We start from the raw sequence: 20,238 nt of genomic DNA on the forward strand, positions 1-20,238 counted from the left end.
CACTTCACCACAGCAAGACTTGGGGGCCGCAGCTCGGGGCTGTGTGGGGAAGAGCCCCGTTAGTGGCGGCGCCAGGCGGAGGGACACGGGACCTTAAAGCGCGGAGGGAGGGGACAAAAACGCCCGGTCCTCTCAATTCCACCCCCTCCCTCCCTTCCTTCTCCGGTCCCGAGGTGAGTTTGGCCGTTGCCTCCGCTCCTCTCACCCCGCACCTCCCCCTTCTCCTCCCCTCAAGAAAAACCCAACTCTTTCCAAGGCTTGAGAGAGGGTGGGTTCCGCCTTGTCGTGATTGGCAGCTCGGCCGCGCCAATCGGCGCCGCTCTCGGAGGCGAGTGGCGGGCGGCGCGGCCAGTGCGGGCGCGGGGTTGGACCGAGACCCCTCCCCGTCTCCCGGGGGTGGGAGGGACTTAAGGGGCTGCGAGGAAGCTCTAAGAAGGGGGCCCGGGCGGTGGCCGGGAGGGGGAGGGGGCGCCCAGAAGCCCCGGTGACGGGCGGGCCCGGGGTGCGTGTGGAGAACCTGGGCTCGAAATGGTCCAAGGGTCCCGAGTAGAGTTTTTGGTGCCTGCACGAGAGGAGTGAGGATTTAAAAAAAAAAATGCCAAGGGAGGAGGAGGCTGCTGGGTGGGGAATTCCAGGGGATAAGGGCAATAGGAAGGGAGAACTAGGCGGTTGTGGCCTTTGCAGAAGTGGGCGAGAACACATAAGCGAAGCGATGCCCCAGCAAGAAAAAAATCTGAGTAACTCGTGGAAGCTGTTACATAAGTATATGCTCCCAGCCACTTGGTAAAGGTGGTGTGGCTTCCTCAAGATTGCTTTCCGATTTGGAGAGCGCTTGGCAACCTCTGCTGCTCATCCTTGCACCCTCTTTTCTGCTCCTCACCACTGCAGTGGCAAGCCTCCCATTTGTACTGCCCAGGGGTACGAGGGTGAGCAAGCAGGGGCTACTTTTGCAGTTGCCTCCCAGGACCACCTCTTGTCAGCAAAAAGCAGTCATTGCCCCGCTCTGCTGTTTCTTTCTGGGTGGTATGGTAGGTAGGATACAGCCCGTTGCACCACCCAAGAGTGAGCAGGTGAGTGACTAGCAACAACAGCTCCTTGCCACTCTCAGTCATGCCTCCGATGAAGCAGCTGCTTCCAGAAGAAGAAGAGGAGTTTGGATTTGATATCCCGCCTTTCACTCCCCTTCAGGAGTCTCAAAGCGGCTAACATTCTCCTTTCCCTTCCTCCCCCACAACAAACACTCTGTGAGGTGAGTGAGGCGGAGAGACTTCAGAGAAGTGTGACTGGCCCAAGGTCACCCAGCAGCTGCATGTGGAGGAGCGGAGACGCGAACCCGGTTCCCCAGATTACGAGACTACCGCTCTTAACCACTACACCACACTGGCTCTCGCACTGGCTTGTCTCTCCCCACTGGCTTGTCCACTCCCTCCGGTGGGTGGTGATTGATCCAATTCTCAGTGCTGCCCAGAGTTAAGAGGGCAGGCGAGTGTACAGATAGGGGAATGCCATGTGCTTACCTGCTTTGCGTAGCACGGAAGAAGGTGCCCTCCAAGCAGCAGTACTGGCTACTGAGATGGTAACAAGTTGGGGGGTCTTTGTTAGTTGGTTCTCCAAGCTACCCCCCTTGAGAGAGAGAAAGGGGGTGGGTCTGCTGCCGTTCTTGGTCTCTACCTCTGCTGCTTCTCGAGTGAGCAGCAGAGCAGTTAAAAGTGGCTGCAGTATGGTTGTTGCACCCACCACATCAAACAGTTGGGGATGGTGTATGTGTGCAGAGACATTATGCTTGCTTGCTTCAGTTGGCAATCAGATATTAAAGCTGCGCCTTGCTGCTATCTCTGTCTCTGGACAGCATGGAAGTTGGGTGGCCCAGTCCTCCAGGCCGTGCACCCAAAGGATAATAGTGAATGGAGATACAAAAATTGTCCAGTAGCACCTTAGAGACCAACTAAGTTTGTTCTTGGTATAAGCTTTCGTGTGCATGCACACTTCTTCAGATACATTGAAATGGAGATGGCATTTGTTTCTTGCCACCATTGTTTGCACACACATGGAACAGCTACCTCCAGTTGCTTGCCTACTACAGTTGTGAGGTGGTGCTATCCTCAGCCCCTGCTGTTGCTTACAAGGAGGATTCAGCTGAGTGAGTGGAGGGTGACTGCTCATTTAAAATGCCACAACCATGCCTACTTGGAGCACAGATAACAGTGTGATGTTAATGCCCAAAGTGACAGCTAGTTAAGCTTGGGAGGTCTCTCAAGTCGCTGTGGACTCAGCACTGCCCAATGGTACTGGCCTCTGATGTCAGGCCCTTGATTTCTGAATATAGTGAGGGGTGATTTGAGGAATTTCATGTAGAGGCTAGTGGGTTTGTCAGAATGACTTTGATACAGAATGTCTCAGTACAGGAATATAGTGTGTGGAAGGAAAATGAATGAATTGCCCCACTGTCAAATTTAGTGAACAACATGGTGTCAATGGAAGGAACATGAATATTGATCCTACCCTTGCAGTCCCTGTGAGTTGGATGTAAATGTTAATGCAGCAGTCTTCAACTACATTTCAGGAGTGGAGGGAATAGATTATTTTGCCTGGCTGGTTTTGCTGATAACTGTTCACAGCTAACATTTTATTTGCTTGGTTTCTTTCATATTCACAGTGCTTTGAAATGGGATCTTGATTGGCTTTTTTATCTCAATATTTTGAGGGTCAGGCAGCACTTAATTGCCAACTTAAGACAGCCTATCTGTTCTCTCTATTCTCTCTCAAATAAATAAATAAAATAAAGTTTCAGTATTGAATGGAAAAAGTTCTCTTCTGTTTTACTGATAAACTGTTTAATGTGCATAATTTACTTGGCAACATTTTGTGATTCCTCTAATGTTATGAGAGTTATATAAAAATGATATGGGCTCTTGCAGTACACACACTGGCTCAACCAACTTGATTGGAAGTGCTCTAATTTTAGTGACAGTACTGTTAGTTACATAGTTACACTCTGTGTTCTAATAACTTAGCATTTATACAGTTCATTTTGATTATTCCAAACACTTCATGCATGATCTCTTGTAAAAATGGCTCTGTAATGTCTTAACTATCACAGGTAGCAGATGGGGTCGATGAACAGTGGCTCACGACTGAGATGAGCTTTAAGCTATGGACTTGCAGGTTCCCTCTTAGTCATTGACCTCATTCACATGTAAAGTTTAGCCAAGCCATGACTTAGTTTGCATGAGAAGACATGTGGCACCTGGAGAAGAGATTGTCACCACTTTGCTTCTCCTCTGTTGCATTGCTGCTTTGCCAAACCAAACTATGGCTTAGAATTGTGTGCAAACAATTGCTACATCACCTTCAAGGGTTAAAGTAAAAATATTTCCTCTATGCTATTGGTTATGTTACACTCTGCATTTACTAATTACTTATCCATATGGAAAAGTAAGTTGATAACCAGTGATGGATATGAGCTATGAAACTCTGTGCACTGCTAAATAAGAGTAGAGTTCTGAAACCTGTTTCTCCCCCCACCCTCTGTAAAACAAAGTAGTGAAGCTATTTCATGCATGTTCAGTTAGCAAAAAAACTAGACTAGCCCTTACCAAGTAGCTATATTTTGGGGCATCCAGCTGCTACTGCCTGCATTTTGAGCTTCATGTCCATATATAATATAAACCAGAAGTGCCCTTCAGATAATGTTGGACTATAGTTCCCATCATTATCAGCCAACACGGACAGTGGTCTGGAGTGATGGGAGCTATAGTCCATTATCAACAATATCTGGAGGGCACCGTGTTGGCTACCAGTGTTATAAATGGATCTACTGCCCAGGTTCTTAGACTTTGCCAAGTCAAAAAGACATTGCCTCTGAGGTTCAAAGAAAGTGGTTCTGTCAGATCTAGGGCAGATCCATGAAAAATGGAGCAGTGTCATCCACGCTAAAGCAACAAGCCAGCTTTTAGAAATATTGTTTCCCACCCCTCTGGCTAATATTTTCATGGTTTCTCTGATCTACTCAAAATATGAGGCTCAGTAGTGACTCGATTATCTGTCCCTTTGTCTCTATCCAAACTGAGCAGTCATGGGGCAGCAAAGACCATATCTGTTTCCCAGGAATTGCTTGTTCAGTTTTACTTGTAATTTGAAAATTGTGATTTGTGAGGGACTGAAAGGACTTGTCTCTACAGTTGTTGCTTATTATATTTTATTGGAGTTAGAAAAATCCCAGCTGCCTTGTCCGTTATGTGCCTAAGTGTTTGAAGAAATTTTGATTCCTTGATTCTGTCAATCTACTCAGGATTGGCAAAATGTTCTTAATTCCTGTTGTTTACTCTGTGGTTCTACTACTCAGATGTTCTGAGGCATTCTAGCAACTGGTGGGGGTCTTTATGTTGCTGTGGTCCCCAAGTGGCTTCATTTGGGTGGTCTGTGGTGTGTCTGTAAAAATGCAATTAAAAAGCTGGGTGCCAAAAAGACTGAACTTAAGAGTTCAGAGCTACTCAAGAATAGTGGCCAAAAGTGAGCTATGAACCAGGAAGTCCCCCAGTTCTTCTTACTCATGGATTTGGGCAGGCGGCTATTCTCTTGCCTACGGTTCCCCATTTGTAATATGAGAATAGTAATGCTAGTTTATCTTACATAATTACTATAGGAATGACTAGGAAAGTGTACATAAAGTACTCTGGAACACTTGCAATGATGTATGCTAATGTGAAGGGTGGTATTCAACTAAATTTGACTTGGAGTAGACCCACTGAAATGAATAACTATAATTATGTTAGTGTCAATTAATTTTGGTGGGTCTACTCTAAGCCAAACTTAATTGAATACCACCCTAAATATTACTATTGGTCCATCTTCTTTATTTAAAATGCCTTTCTGACTCTGCAGGTTCTCCATCTCTACATTATGTTCTCACTCATATTTGCACACAAACCACAAGGTGCAATTGGACTGCTTATTATAGGGTAACTTCCACTAAATGTAGTGGGACCTCTGGGGACCATATTTAGGATTGGGCTATGGGTTTTCCAGCTTATTGAGCAAAGGTGAGCTTTTTGTAGCAATGGACTGCTGAATTAGGCACCTGAACATGGTTGTTCACCTACTAGAATGATGTCTCCCTTTTGTAGCCTTATTTGAACTTCTGTTATTTAGTCATATGAACACTATAATCGTAGCAACCACTGATGAACCATTATACTGATCAACCAAAAGTAATCACTGTGGTTGGTCAACAGACACTAGCTGCATTTTTGGTCTGTCATCAATATAGGTTTTGCAATAAACATCTTGGATTTACAAACACATATTAGATTACCACAGCAAAGAAATGGAGGCAGGGGGAATGTAGGTGATCCCTGTCATCAAAAGTTTTATCTTTACTTGGTATGGATATAGCTGGAAAAAATGGATTGCACTGACTGACAAGTTGCTTGATCATTGTTGTTATGGGCTAGCTGCTAGGCTGAAAAAACTGCATTTTCTCAGATGCACTTTTACTGATTGTACATCTAACATGGCTGGTTGTTTCAGTCATGCCTCCAGTATTGTTTATTATGGTTATCATTTAGAACTGTCTTGGTAGCCTGGGTTTTTTATCCAAAGTGATTAGTAACTCAAGCTAAAATTGTCAGTTTGCTGTCAAAATAGAATCAGCATAACAACAATGTAAGCAGAGAGAACAGGGGGAGAATAATATAGAAAATGTAATAATATAGAAAACTGCCCATAATATGATCAATTCATGTAAGTATAGATGAGCAAGCACAAAATACAAATAGCATTTTACTGTAACTAAAAAATCCATGATCACACTCATATCCATCCTGTAGAAATTTCAGTGTCCTGTGTAATTCGGAAGATATGCTGCCTCCAAGGCAGGATCCGTCTTCTCCCTGTAGGCTCTTCCCTGGCCCTCAGGAAAGCAGGCAAAACATCAGAATCCTCAAAGCTGGCCCTCTCTCAAAACAGATAGACAGTAGGCTGAAATGGAGGTGCCATCACTGCTCTGTGAAGCAGTGTCCCCCCCCTCCTTGGTGGGGGTTATTTACCACTGCAGTATGCCTCACTTCTCCAACCAGGAAGTGATTGCAAGCAGCAAAAATAACTTTCCTTTCTGGCCAGAAATTCCTCACTCCTGATAGCTGTTCCTCTCTAGGCGTGACCTTAGGTGCTTCTCAGCAGAAACAATGGGACCAGGAGGCTATAGATTGCATAGCTTAAAGGTGGCTAACCATTTTCAGCTTGATTGCCACATTAACACCCCTAAAGGCCACATGCCAGTGGTGGGCATGGCCAGTGCATAGTTGTGTGCACATGCTCACACTCATGCACACATACAGTACAGACACCTGGCTCCTTCATTAGCCAGCTTTTGATGAATGCTGAATACCCTGGCCTCTGACACCTGAGATGTGTGTTTTCAGGAATCAACCTGTGACTGTATAGCTGTTTTTATTTCTAAATTTTAAATTATGGTAACCTGCTCTGGGACCTGCTGGTGAAGGGCGAGTAACAACAACAATAATGAATTCTCTCTGTGAAGAGGAAAAGGCATTATCCCTCCGCCCCCAACTTGGAGAGAGTGGTTTGTGTCTGTGTGAGACAAACTGAAGGTCAAAATGCAGTGGTTCTAGTCTTCACCCCAGCAGAGTGCTGTATCGCCTAATCTGAGTGCTGAATTTGGGTGATAAAGCTATGGGGACTTCGTAGGCCACTTTTCATGTCTTCCTTCCCAAGCTGGATCTGGCCCACAGGTTAACTACTCCTAGTAGAGACGATCACTTATTGAAAGTTGCAGTGGGTAGTCATTGAACTCTCCTGGTGCTGTTGCCTAGTGGGCCTAGTTTATGCTTTGGTTGAGTTTTGTCTAGGAACAATTTGATTCCCCACCCCCTTGGATTTGGAGATACTTTGACACATTGAACGATAACACTGTTGTAAACAAAGGTACTAGTCTCCCTTTTGAAAGCGGCAATTATTCAGGGTGGATTTGTTCAGGAAGCTGCCTTTAGGGAACAATTAGAGCTGAATTTGAAGTCTGTCCTTCCCATTTGAATTAATTACTAGCCTCAGGTTTCAATATTTCTTAGGTGTTGCTAAGACCTTGGGTAATCAAATCTATATGGAATTATTCTATTCCTGCCTCTTTCCCCCCCTGTTTAGTTTTCCATTGCGTTGTGTGCAGTGGTGCACTTTTTGTGTTTGGCAACTTTAAGAAGAGTGTGTGTATCTGTATTGGAGGGCATTTGGGAAATAATATGGGGCCCTCATGCTTGCCTTGAAGATGCTTGCTTATGTTGTGGTCAGGATCTTCTGGGAATTCCTACTTTCATTTCTTTAGGTTTTGCTGGCCCTCTTAGGTACAAATATGTTTCAAAATGCAGTGGTGGGATGTTCAGGGATCAACAAGAAGCAAGTAAGACATCTGCTTTCACTGTTGAAAACTCATGAGTTCCAAATCAATATATCATGGTTTTTCCATGTGTGAGTATGCTCAGTCTGAAGAGTAAACTATTTCAGTTTAAATCCTAGGTTGTCTTGTGGTGAATTAGGAGTTAGGACTTTCTGGCAAGGCAGGGGACTAGGAGAGAACTGCAGAGGACTCTGAATTCTGGAACTTTGAGGGAATGAACAGGAGCTGCTGGAAAACTTTCAGTGGCTGAGAAGTTCTTCAGACAGGCATTCAACATAAATTGTGCAAGCATTAGCTCGAGAAGGGAGTTGCTCAGCATCTGTCCTTTAACTCAGGGCTTTCTTTCTTTTTAAAATCATTTTTATTAATTTTCCAATAAAAAACATCCAATTACCGTAATATATCCAATCATAATAATCCAATTAAAATAAAAAAAAACTAAAATAAAAAAGACCAAATTATAATCCAAATTATAATTATTGATTTTTCGGAGCTCCCTACAGTCAGGGCTTTCTGAAGGCACCCTTGATATCAGTTTGCCCCATCCATGACTCTTGCACAGAGCTGTAGGATGCGGGAAAGACATTGCAAGGAAAATGGCTGTACACTTGCATATCAAATCACCAGCAAGTGTGGGGTTATCTGGGTTCGTCCCAGAAGATACATTAACAGGATGCAGGGAATTTAAAAGGTTTGAGAAACATTTGATTATGTGTAATAACCCAGCAGTCCTTCATGTAGTGAGAATATGGCAATAGTTTGACATGCAACTAAGGTATGTAAGTTACAGTGGTGCCTCGCAAGACGAAATTAATCCGTTCCGCGAGTCTCTTCGTCTTGCGGTTTTTTCGTCTTGCGAAGCACGGCTATTAGCGGCTATTAGCGGCTATTAGCGGCTTAGCGGCTTAGAAAAAGGGAGGGAAAGGGAAAAAACTCGCAAGAACTCGCAAGACATTTCGTCTTGCGAAGCAAGCCCATAGGGAAATTCGTCTTGCGAAGCACCTCAAAAGACGGAAAACTCTTTCGTCTAGCGAGTTTTTCGTCTTGCGAGGCATTCGTCTTGCGGGGCACCACTGTACCTGCCGCCCATATGTCCTGTTATATCTCTGTAATGTGGTATTTGACACTTAACAAGATACCTGTTCCCATATTTGGGGAGTGCTGCACTTTCCTGACTCTAGCTCAACTTCTTAAAGCCTTGTCAGTTTCTTCGCCTGGTGACTTTCCCTACTTACGAAGCTAAAGCAAAGCAATTGGTAACTGTTGGGTAATATAAGTGGATTATATTTAATTAAGGCAGTTGGGAGATATCAGAGGGTCATTTTGGGAGCAGAGCTACTGAAATCAATGAGTAAGTTACTGAGCATGGCCTCACTGGTATCACCCAAAGCCTGGAGGGAGAAACTCCTTGGTCCTGCCGATTCAGTGTCTGTTGTTTTCTACTTGTATCTTCTTTAGTAGTCTGATGTCTGATCTAGTAGCTTTAAACCAATGCATAGTCAGCCCAAAGTGATATGAAAAGAGCACAGTAACTTCTGTTTTCCTTGTCCCATCCTCCATGAAATTCTAGTTGGAGAAAGCAATGTATGAGAAAGCACTAAATTTATATCTGATCAAACATCGGCTTCCTTCTTTTAAACTCTAGTGGGGTTGCACCAGGATAAAATTTAACTCAGAAGTGCCATTGAGAATCAAGGAGGGCATGGTCAGTTCTATTAGCTCTTAGAACCTTGGGGACCCCGACTTTTCTCATGTTAAAAGTTCATTTCTGGCCCTCCAAGGCATATGAGACTTTGGGAAATATAATATTTCATGTTGCAACCTTCAGAAGCTCAGTTTAACAAATTGTGGCATGGCCTTGGAGTGTGACTTGTGGCAGCATGTGGTGACAGAGAATCTCGTCTTTGTTTATAGGAAAAATAATCCAGAGCAGCAGAACTAGTCAATTTGCTATTTATTTACTTACTTACTTACTTACTTACTGATAACATTCCACATCAACAAAGCATAAACAAAAGTGACACAACAACAAAAACCTTTCCTTTCAAAGACTTTAAATAATTGACAAAAAAATCAGAAAAGCAATCAATTTGTGTAACGTACTTCGCATGTTTGTAACAACATAATTTCCCCCAGTCATCCAAAACCTCAGCTACTGTACAGTGGTACCTCGGGTACATTGTGACATTGTAGCAGCAGGATAATTAAAATAGTACATGAGACTTTGCTACTGTATCTGAAACTTTGCTTTTCAACAAAATGTAACATTCCACCGTATTATGTTAAAATCTTTAAGTGGGAAAGAAACAAAGATGATTTACCGCTTTGAACGTAGCTGCAAAAAGTTGTTTTTGGGGAACAGTTGTTTGGCTAGCAACATTGTCCTAAAGAAACAGTATTGTGAGTCAGGCATTAGATATGTAAGCTTGGAATCTGTGGCTCAGTTCAGACATCATGCCAAACTATGGTTAGGAAGGCTTAACTATGTTTTGACAGTATGTCTGAATTGACAAAAGATGGTTGCAGTTGTCTGGCAAAACAAGAATCTGAAATGATGTTTGAAGTGGGTTTGTAAACTGTGGTTTCTGTTAATTATGGTTTGGCATCATGATACCTATGGGCATTGCTCCCTTCCAGAGGTCACTGAACCTGGAGTGTTGAACAAATGAAATAGAAAAGCAGGCAAGGAGCTCTAAACTGTGGTTTGTCTTCAGATACTAAAGCATGGTGGGGCAAGCCATGGTTTGGCTTGATGCCTGAATTAAATCTGCATTAACCCAGAATATTTACTGGGTTCCATAATACTGTCAACTACAGATGATTATACTTCTTGTTTTCCCTATAAGCAGTCACTGAAAAGTGTCAGGCCTCTTACACTATAGCTACTCTAATTGAGTTGATAATGAAGATTATCTGCAATTAAAAATTCTTTAAGGAGTCTTGAGGATGTCTTCCCCCAAAGTCTGCAGTCTGGGATAAGCTGTTACAAAGTTTCTTCTGACTAAAGATCTTTGAAACTCCAACCACGATTCTGATTCCTATTACTGTATCTGGGCACTTCTGTTGCTTGTCATTAGCTCCTGCCTTAAAATTGTTTTAATTTTCTTTATGAAGTATATTAAAATGCTTCTGGGAAATATAATTATGTATTGTACAGGGAAATCCATTGACAAATTTGGCATATGGGGATTTTAGGAAAATGCATTGGTTTCCTACCAGTGTTGTGCTTTCATGCAGTGAAAGTTAGCAAGCATTTTGTAACAGAAAAGGAGCTTGCTAAATATAACAGGGGGGAATATTTATATTGAGGAAACAATATTGAGATGGAATGTTTTCAAAACCTGTTTGTGTGAACACAAATGGTATCACAAAGACTTTACAACAAGATGCTGCATGCACAGTAAAAAAAAAAAAATCAAATATGGGCTACGTATATGGCTAAAAACGAAAATAGAGGACTCCTCACATTATAAAACTTATCAGTTGCTGCAAACTGTTTATTACCTATATAAATAGTAGTCTAGGATAAGAGTTTATGGTATTTTGTTATTATTTCACCAGCTTATGGGTGGGTGGGTTATTTTGGTATGTATACATACATTGAAGGATGCAGGTGGCACTGTGGTCTAAACCACAGAGCCTAGGGCTTGCCAATCAGAAGGTTGGCGGTTTGATTCCCCACGACGGGGTGAGCTCCTGTTGCTCGGTCACTGCTCTTAGCAGTTCGAACCTAGCAGTTCGAAAGCACATCAGAGTGCAAGTAGATAAATAGGTACCACTCTGGCGGGAAGGTAAATGGTGTTTCTGTGCGCTGCTCTGGTTCACCAGAAGCGGCTTAGTCATGCTGGCCACATGACCTGGAAGCTGTACGCTGGCTTCCTCGGCCAGTAAAGCAAGATGAGCACCGCATCCCCAGAGTCGTCCAAGACTGGACCTAACAGTCAGGGGCCCCTTTACCTTTACACATATACATATATTGCTATAGGTTTGTGTGGAGGGGTGGCTAACACCCCAGAGGACAGGATCACACTTCAAAACGACCTTGACAGATTAGAGAACTGGGCCAAAACAAACAAGATGAATTTTAACAGGGAGAAATGTAAAGTATTGCACTTGGGCAAAAAAAATGAGAGGCACAAATACAAGATGGGTGACACCTGGCTTGAGAGCAGTACATGTGAAAAGGATCTAGGAGTCTTGGTTGACCACAAACTTGACATGAGCCAACAGTGTGACGCGGCAGCTAAAAAAGCCAATGCAATTCTGGGCTGCATCAATAGGAGTATAGCATCTAGATCAAGGGAAGTAATAGTGCCACTGTATTCTGCTCTGGTCAGACCTCACCTGGAGTACTGTGTCCAGTTCTGGGCACCACAGTTCAAGAAGGGCACTGACAAACTGGAACGTGTCCAGAGGAGGGCAACCAAAATGGTCAAAGGCCTGGAAACGATCCCTTATGAGGAACGGCTAAGGGAGCTGGGCATGTTTAGCCTGGAGAAGAGGAGGTTAAGGGGTGATATGATAGCCATGTTCAAATATATAAAAGGATGTCACATAGAGGAAGGAGAAAGGTTGTTTTCTGCTGCTCCAGAGAAGCGGACACGGAGCAATGGCTCCAAACTACAAGAAAGAAGATTCCACCTAAACATTAGGAAGAACTTCCTGACAGTAAGAGCTGTTCGACAGTGGAATTTGCTGCCAAGGAGTGTGGTGGAGTCTCCTTCTTTGGAGGTCTTTAAGCAGAGGCTTGACAACCATATGTCAGGAGTGCTCTGATGGTGTTTCCTGCTTGGCAGGGGGTTGGACTCGATGGCCCTTGTGGTCTCTTCCAACTCTATCATTCTATGATTCTAGGTCTGAATTTAATAAATAATAATAATATTTTAAAAATAAATATGGACCAACAGTCTTGTCTCCCTTTGCTGAGGGGTGCAAGATTATGCTTACAAAGCCCTGTTTTTGAACTGTGAGCAGCAGCCCACTTCCATCCATGCCGGTCATTAAAAGAACATGAAGAAGGTACCCAAGTTTGCTTGTTTCCTCTTCACTTTCCACCCCTTTTTCCTTTTTTCTGTCATGTCTTTTGTAAGCCTGTGGGATGGGACTGTGTTGCATTGCTTTTGTAAGCTACTGTGGGAGCTTTCTCAGCTAAAGAGTGGGATATAAAAATTTTGAATAAATAAATGCTTACATGTACAAAAAGGATTGCCTTCTATAAACGAGCCCATCAGTTTAATAACTTTTAGGAGTACAATTTTAATGCAGTTTTAGGCCTGCTCAATTTTGGACAATTCTCCCTTCCCACAGCACCCTATTTCATGCTGTTCAAAGAAGGGATCCCTTGATCCACTCAAGATGCTTTTTGAGGGCAGAGAGGATAAAGCAAACTTCCTTCTACTCACGGTGCCTGGCATCCAAGCCATGTTCTGCTGCTGTGGTTTGCATGTTCGTTTCTGTTTGAGTGGTGTAAGCAGCTTTTTGAGATGGAATAATGAAAAGTCTCCTAATTGGAAATACTTAATAAACTATCAGACCTCTTCCTTAACTGAAAAGTATATATCTGGTTGCATGACATGGTGCCAAAAGTAGTACAGTGGTACCTTGGGTTACATATGCTTCAGGTCACATACGCTTCAGGTTACAGACTCCGCTAACCCAGAAATAGTGCTTCAGGTTAAGAACTTTGCTTCACGATGAGAACAGAAATTGTGTTTCGGCGGCACGGCAGCAGCAGGAGGCCCCATTAGCTAAAGTGGTGCTTCAGGTTAAGAACAGTTTCAGGTTAAGTACGGACCTCCGGAACGAATTAAGTACTTCCCGAGGTACCACTGTACTTAGAATCTGGTACCAGTGTTTTGAGTTCTAAGAATATTGTGTTCTGGCTGTAAAAGCAAAGTTTATAGCTTTCAAAGTTTAGACAAAAGATGGACAGTGGGCATGCAGTGACACAGGCTTCCAAAAATGCCCTCATTTTGCCAAGTAGATTTTCTAGTTGCAGGGTGTGGGATTTGAGGGGTAATTTGGAATCTTCTCCTTTATTATAAAACAGAAGATGCATGGCAGAGGATAGGATACATACATACACACTGCTCAGAGCTTGTGCCCTAGGGAGGTCACTTTGGTGCTGCTAATGCAGAGGTTTGACTGCACCCCTAGAGGCGTACTCCCTTGTCTCTTGAGACAGACAGGGGTGCCAACCAACAGCTTTTGAATGTGTAAGATTGGTATGTTCTTTGGGGCAAAGGAGAAATGCAAATTTGGGGACTCTCCTGTAGGAAAGCTGCAGGTAGATTTCAAAAGTTACAAGTACTTGCACTTGGCTCTTTCCATAGATCAGCTCCTTCTGGCCAATATTTTCCCCTATGTACTTCAGAAGGTTCAGTGAACATTCTGCTGAATTGTGTTTCCTCTGAAACATTGTTAGGGAGTGATACTCTTTTTGGAGCCTATTTCAAAGCACATACTTCCTTCCTTGCATTTTTACTGGGAGAGATTTTACTGCTTTTGCAAGGCAAGCTACGCCTGCGTGTTCTTACACTTTTGACAGCAAAGTAGGAAGGAGTCATTTTATGGCTTACTGTAATCAAAGTGTTCTTAGCTTACAGGGAACTGTAACTTTTCCTATACTACAAACTCACAATTTTTCTTTCTAGCAAGAACATGTTCTCTTACCACATGTCAAAAGTAAGAAGTTGTCTGCTGAAACGACATGTTTGCCACTTAAGGGAGGAATTCAGCATCATTGTAAGGCACTGCACAAGGGTTTCAGCTGATGGAACTCATAATAATAATAATAATAATAATATTTTTTTATTTATACCCCACCCTCCCCAGCCAAGGCCGGGCTCAGAGCGGCTTACAAGCAATAATAAAAACAAGATGAATGATTACAACTTAAAAACAAAAATAAAATACAACATTAAAATAATGGAACATTAAAATATTAAAATGTAGCCTCATCGCAGGAGGAGAAGGAAAAGAAAAAAGAGAGAGGGAGGGAGGGAGGCCAGGCGGAACAACTCTGTCTTACAGGCCCTGCGGAAAGAAATCAGATCCTGCAGGGCCCTGGTCTCATGAGGCAGAGCGTTCCACCAGGCCAGAGCCAGAGTTGAAAAGGCCCTGGCTCTGGTTGAAGCCAATCTAACTTCCTTAGGGCCAGAGACCACTAGGGTGTTGTTATTTATGGACCTTGAGGCTCTCCGTGGGGCATACCAGGAGAGGCGGTCCCGTAGGTATGAGGGTCCTAGGCCATGAAGGGCTTTAAAGGTCAAAAGCAGCACCTTAAATCTGACCCTGTACTCTACCGGGAGCCAGTGCAGCTTGAAAAGCACTGGGTGAATATGCTCCCATGGCAGAGACCCCGTGAGGAGCCTCGCTGCAGCATTCTGTACCCGCTGGAGTTTCTGGGACAGCTTCAAGGGCAGCCCCGCGTAGAGCGAATTACAGTAGTCAAACCTGGAGATGACCGTCGCATGGATCATTGTGGCCAAGTCAGGGCGGGAAAGGTAAGGGACCAACTGCTTGATGCGGCGAAGGTGGAAAAATGTCGCCTTAGCTGTTGCTGTAACCTGCGCCTCCATGGAAAGGGAGGCGTCAAGGATTACACCCAAACTCTTAACGGAAGGCAATGGCACTAATTGGTTGAATCCCATCCATAGTCTAGTACAGGCTTCCTCAACCTCAGCCCTCCAGATGTTTTGAGACTACAATTCCCATCATCCCTGACCACTGGTCCTGTTACCTAGGGATCATGGGAGTTGTAGGCCAAAAACATCTGGAGGGCTGAGGTTGAGGAAGCCTGGTCTAGTAACCTCACCAGGCTTTATCTGTGTTTTGTCTTTTAAAGGTTTAACCTAGGTTTGTTTATTATCATAGGTCTGAGTACTAATGGTGTGGTGTGCAAAGATAAATGTGAGGGAGTAGTGCCAATAAAATTAGCTAGTGTGCATAAACTTGAGGCAAATGAGTCGGTTCATATTCATCTCTTTTAAAAAGTGGGGTGACAGCCAGCCATAGCTGAGCTCTTACATAGCATTGCTTTCAACAGGGAAGATTGTACGCTTGTGTATTTAAGCACTGAAATCAATGGGCCCTGCATTTTGACTGGATTATACTGATGGTTTCTGCCTCCCAATCTGGCCAGTAGCACCTGTAACTTCCGTACTACATTACAGCAATGTGCCCTAAGAGGAGCTTCCTTGAAGACCTTACATAAACAGCAGCACTCATTGTGTAACTCTGGTTTTGATTTGCTCACAAAAAGAGACTCCAGTTCTTGTTTGTTTGCATGGGTTTCTTCTTGCCCCAATTCAAGGTGCTTGTGATTTATGTCCAAAAAAGCCTTAAATGCTTTCTCCTGAGATCTAGAATCTGTTGGTGTACCTTCCACTTTAGAGATTCAAGTACCAGGGATGTCGAACAAAGCTTTTACTGAGGTGGTGTCTTGTTATTGTTGGCATCCATCTGGGGTGCAAGCCAGGGCAGCGTGTGTGTAGGTCTTGGCTGCTGAGATGACAAGACCCCCACTCTCTGCCTTGCTGATGTTCAGAGGAAACAGGAGCAATATGTTTGCCACCAGCCTGGCTGTAGGAGTTGCTGGAAGGAGGAGTTCAAAGCACCATCCAATCATCTTAGGGACTCCACTCTGAATTTATGCAGGGTTTCTTCTCCTGAAGATCTCCCACAAGGCAGCAGAGGTTTAGGATCAGAGTTTTCCATCTCCTAGATGGGCTACCTTCCCAAGTTGACCAGCCCCGCCTGCCCTCTGCAGCATGTGCAGAAACCACCTTCTTGACTGTTGGACCTGCTATTGGTCTCATCCTTTCAATCTGCCAGAGCCCGCCTTCACATGCAGGGGAAGTCCCTAACTCACCAAGGGTTTGAGACCCATCAGCTACCCTCATCTGGTTTAGCCAGCCAGTCAGAGGCATTCCAGGGTGTGACTGCTGTCACATGCTGACAGCTTCTAGGAGCCACAGGCAAGAGCTGACTGCAGGTTGGGGACCAAAGGTGGCAAACTATCCCAGGAGCACAGCGTGTCCCCCACCAGAGGCCCTACCCTTCCCCTAACACCCCCCACACCCCAATATTTGACTAGAGTTAAATGCAGGGTGGGGGGCCAAAAGTGGACAAACTACAATTCTGTGGCTCTGTGCTTCTCTGCCTTCCCCCCATTCCTTTGATTTGTGTTTTAGTATCTTTCTTCGTGAGATAATATTACGTGTGTTTGGTGAGCAAAGCAAATATGATAGCTAGTATGGTTTCTCAAGGTTTTGACTATACAGTGGTGCCTCGCAAGACGAAAAGAATCCGTTCCGCGATTCTCTTCGTCTAGCAGTTTTTTCGTCTTGCGAAGCAAAACCATTGACAGCTTAGCGGATTAGCGCTATTAGCGGTCTAGCGGCTTTTAGCGATCAGCTGAGAAGCGGCTTATCAGCGGATCAGCTGAGAAGCGGCTTATCAGCGGATCAGCTGAGAAGCGGCTTAGCGGCTTAGGAAAAGGGCGAAAAAAGCGGGGGGGAACTGCGGGAACTCGCAAGACATTTTCGTCTTGCGAAGCAACCCCATAGGGAAATTCGTTTTGCGAAGTGCCTCCAAAACGGAAAACCCTTTCATCTAGCGGGTTTTCCGTCTTGCGAGGCGTTCGTCTTGCGGGGCACCACTGTATACCAGAATCTGAAATTGCTTGAAAGAAAGATACTTGAAAGAAACATTATAAAGTTCCCAATAACTGTTTATAAAGCCTATGCTAAATGAAGGAATCAAATGAAAGAAAACACATTCGCTTTGAAGTTGTAAATGGGATTGCTGTCAACTGGCAATAAATTTTTGAGTGCATTCTGATGTCTCATGTAGTGGGATTTTCTGCTGTGTCCACCATTTGCTCCTAGCTAGCTGAAAAGCAGTTCTACGAAGGACGGGGTTTGTGAGGGATCCCTAGGTCATGTCTTGGCCCAACCAGAGACAACAGTTGAAATTTCTGAGGAGAGCATTGTGTGCAAATCTTTGAAGTAGGGAGTTTTGCTTATTTTCACGATTGTTTTCGTTGGAACGAAAACCTGGCCTTTCTTACTGCAAAATGTGATGTGATGTCAGTTTGAAAATCCTATTTGAAAGTGTACTTAAATAAAAGCACTTTTGGTATTCAGTGTTGGACTTTATCTGTTTCTCCAAAATGGTATTACCTGGGAGGCTTTGCAGGGCAAAAGAAATAAATTATTCTGTGGTCGCTCCTTTAGATTTTCCATGCCATTGCTTTTGCTCTTCTGTCATCACATTTGCTGTTTAGCTTTAGCAAGGTGGTCACATACCTTCAGACTATGCCCTTGTGGAAGGTTATATGAATTACACTTGCAGAATATCAGTCATGTTGCAGTTGCTGTTGTCTTTGATCCAATATGATATGTGTGCCCCTTTTGCTATGGGTGGCTGGCTGCTATTGGCACTATCTTCTGGAATAAAGCATTATTGTGATTCCTGCAGGAACATACACCCCAGAAACCAAATTATTCAGTTCTTCCTCTTTTGTGTAGGGATTTGAGGGCCATGAAGGAGTTCTGCTGTTTGCCCATCTGTCAAAGTAGTAGTAGTAGTAGTAGTAATTTATCATTTCTACCCTGTCCATCTGGCTGGGTTTCCCCAGCCACTCTGGACAGCCTTCAACAGAACATTAAAAACACAATAAAACTTCAAACATTAAAAAGGGCTGCCTTAAAGAGGGCTGCCTTCAGATGTCTTCTAAAAGTCAGATAGTTGTTTATTTCCTTGACATGTGATGGGAGGGTGTTCCACAGGGCGGGCACCACTACCAAGAAGGCCCTCCCATAACGTAAGCTAGTTTAATTATTTATATGACTCCTATACCACCCTTTGCACACGCCGCAAGGCAGGTTACAACAGATAAATATTGATAAAGTACAGTGGTACCTCGCAAGACGAATGCCTCGCAAGACGAAAGAGTTTTCCGTTTTTTGAGTCGTTTCGCAAGACGAATTTCTCTATGGGCTTGCTTCGCAAGACAAAATGTCTTGCGAGTTCTTGCGAGTTTGTTTCCTTTTTCTTAAAGCCGCTAAGCTGTTAATAGCCGCTAAGCCGCTAATAGCCGTGCTTCGCAAGACGAAAAAACCGCAAGACGAAGAGACTCGCGGAACGGATTAATTTCGTCTTGCGAGGCACCACTGTAGTGAAATTCTTTAAAAACAGGTAACAGCTCACTAAAGAGCAATTACTAATAGCAGCAGCTACAACAATCTGGTCTCTGTTGCTCCAAATGCCTGCTGAAAAAGATGTGTCTTAATTAACCACCTGAAACTATTGAGAGAGGATACCAGACACACCTCAGTAGGGAGGGCGTTCCAGTGGAGCTGCCACCACTTACCTCATACCAAGGAGGGGACCACCAGGAGAGCCTCATTGGCTGATGTTAAAGCATAGGCAGGTCAATATAGGAAAGGGCATGCTTACAGGCAGTGTAAGAAACTGAGATATGAAAGCTAGGAGCTAAATGGCACCTTAAACCTAGGTTATGGGCACAACAACACAATGCAACAATGGTGCACTTTTTAAATAACAAGAATATAAAGCTGAAAATGAATGAACTGCAGCTAAAATACTATATTCATTTTTGACATGGTCTAGTCCTTCCTCTGCCCACCCCCCTAATATTCTTAAGAGGGTCTCTTCTCCAATTTAGAGTAGCTAGAAGTGGGGAGGCAGAAAAAGGTCCTCCTTTCCTTCCACTCTGCCGTTTTAATCTGAAATCTTTGGCGCAGTACTGCGCCCAGAGCTCAGAAACTGCTTGTGCTAATGAAATTCCCTGTTTCAAAATCACATAGAACAGTGGGAGTTTCAAACACTGCTTACAGGTACTTGAGTCCCAATTAGTTGAGGGCTGTATATGGCAAAGTAGGCACCTTGCATTGGGCCTGGAAAGCAATTGGCAACCAGTTTAGCTGTTTTAAAATACTTGTAATATGTTTGTGGCTTGCTGGCCCTACCAGCATTCTTGCTACAACATATTACGCTTGCTGCAATTTCTAGACAGTTTTAAAGAGGATCTCCACATACAGAGCACATTGTGGTATTCTATCTTGGAGATTGCACCAGCTGAAACTAGGCAGTGGCGCTCCTAGCTTCTAAAGTCACCTTGGCCTTGAGTAACAAAGATGGTTCCAGGAGCACCCCTATTTGACTACTCTCAGCATCATGTTTGTTTGTTGCAGAAGCTTCTCTGTTTTTAGACATTCCTAGGCAGGGATCGGGGACGCGGGTGGCGCTGTGGGTTAAACCACAGAGCCTAGGACTTGCCGATCAGAAGGTCGGCAGTTCGAATCCCTGTGACGGGGTGAGCTCCCATTGCTCAGTCCCTGCAGTTCAAAAGCACGTCAAAGTGCAAGTAGATAAATAGGTACCACTCTGGCGGGAAGGTAAATGGCGTTTCCGTACGCTGTTCTGGTTCGCCAGAAGCGGCTTAGTCATGCTGGCCACATGACCCGGAAGCTGTACGCCGGCTCCCTCGGCCAATAAAGTGAGATGAGCGCCGCAACCCCAGAGTCGGTCACGACTGGACCTAATGGTCAGGGGTCCCCTTTACCTTTAGGCAGGCGTCATTGTTTCAGGAAGAAAGTTGCCTTTTCAAAGGAAGCGGGTGAAGAATATGTTTGTCCGGTACTGTGTACTCCCTGCTTGCTGCCTGTGCCTTTGGTTATTGCTGTCCTCTGACCCAGGGATCTAATTGTTATTGGAGGGGCAACACAAGATGCTAATTGGAATTAGACTGCCCCATGACATTGGCAGTGCTGACTGAGCATGTGGATTCTGGAGCTCTG

At 44.2% G+C, this 20,238-nt stretch overlaps 1 protein-coding gene across 1 annotated transcript in view; it reads left to right on the plus strand.

The window, feature by feature from the left end:
- Nucleotide 1: 1 nt before the first annotated feature.
- Nucleotides 2-20,238, plus strand: part of LOC307210677 (cyclic AMP-dependent transcription factor ATF-7) — a 115,029-nt gene continuing 94,792 nt past the window's right edge. Inside the window, exon 1 of the mRNA XM_079966759.1 lies at nucleotides 2-173. The gene's annotated coding sequence lies outside the window, so the exon portion shown is untranslated. The remainder of the gene's footprint in view (nucleotides 174-20,238) is intronic.

Source organism: Podarcis cretensis (genome assembly GCF_951804945.1).
Source record: "Podarcis cretensis genome assembly, chromosome: 2".
NCBI lineage: Eukaryota > Metazoa > Chordata > Lepidosauria > Squamata > Lacertidae > Podarcis > Podarcis cretensis.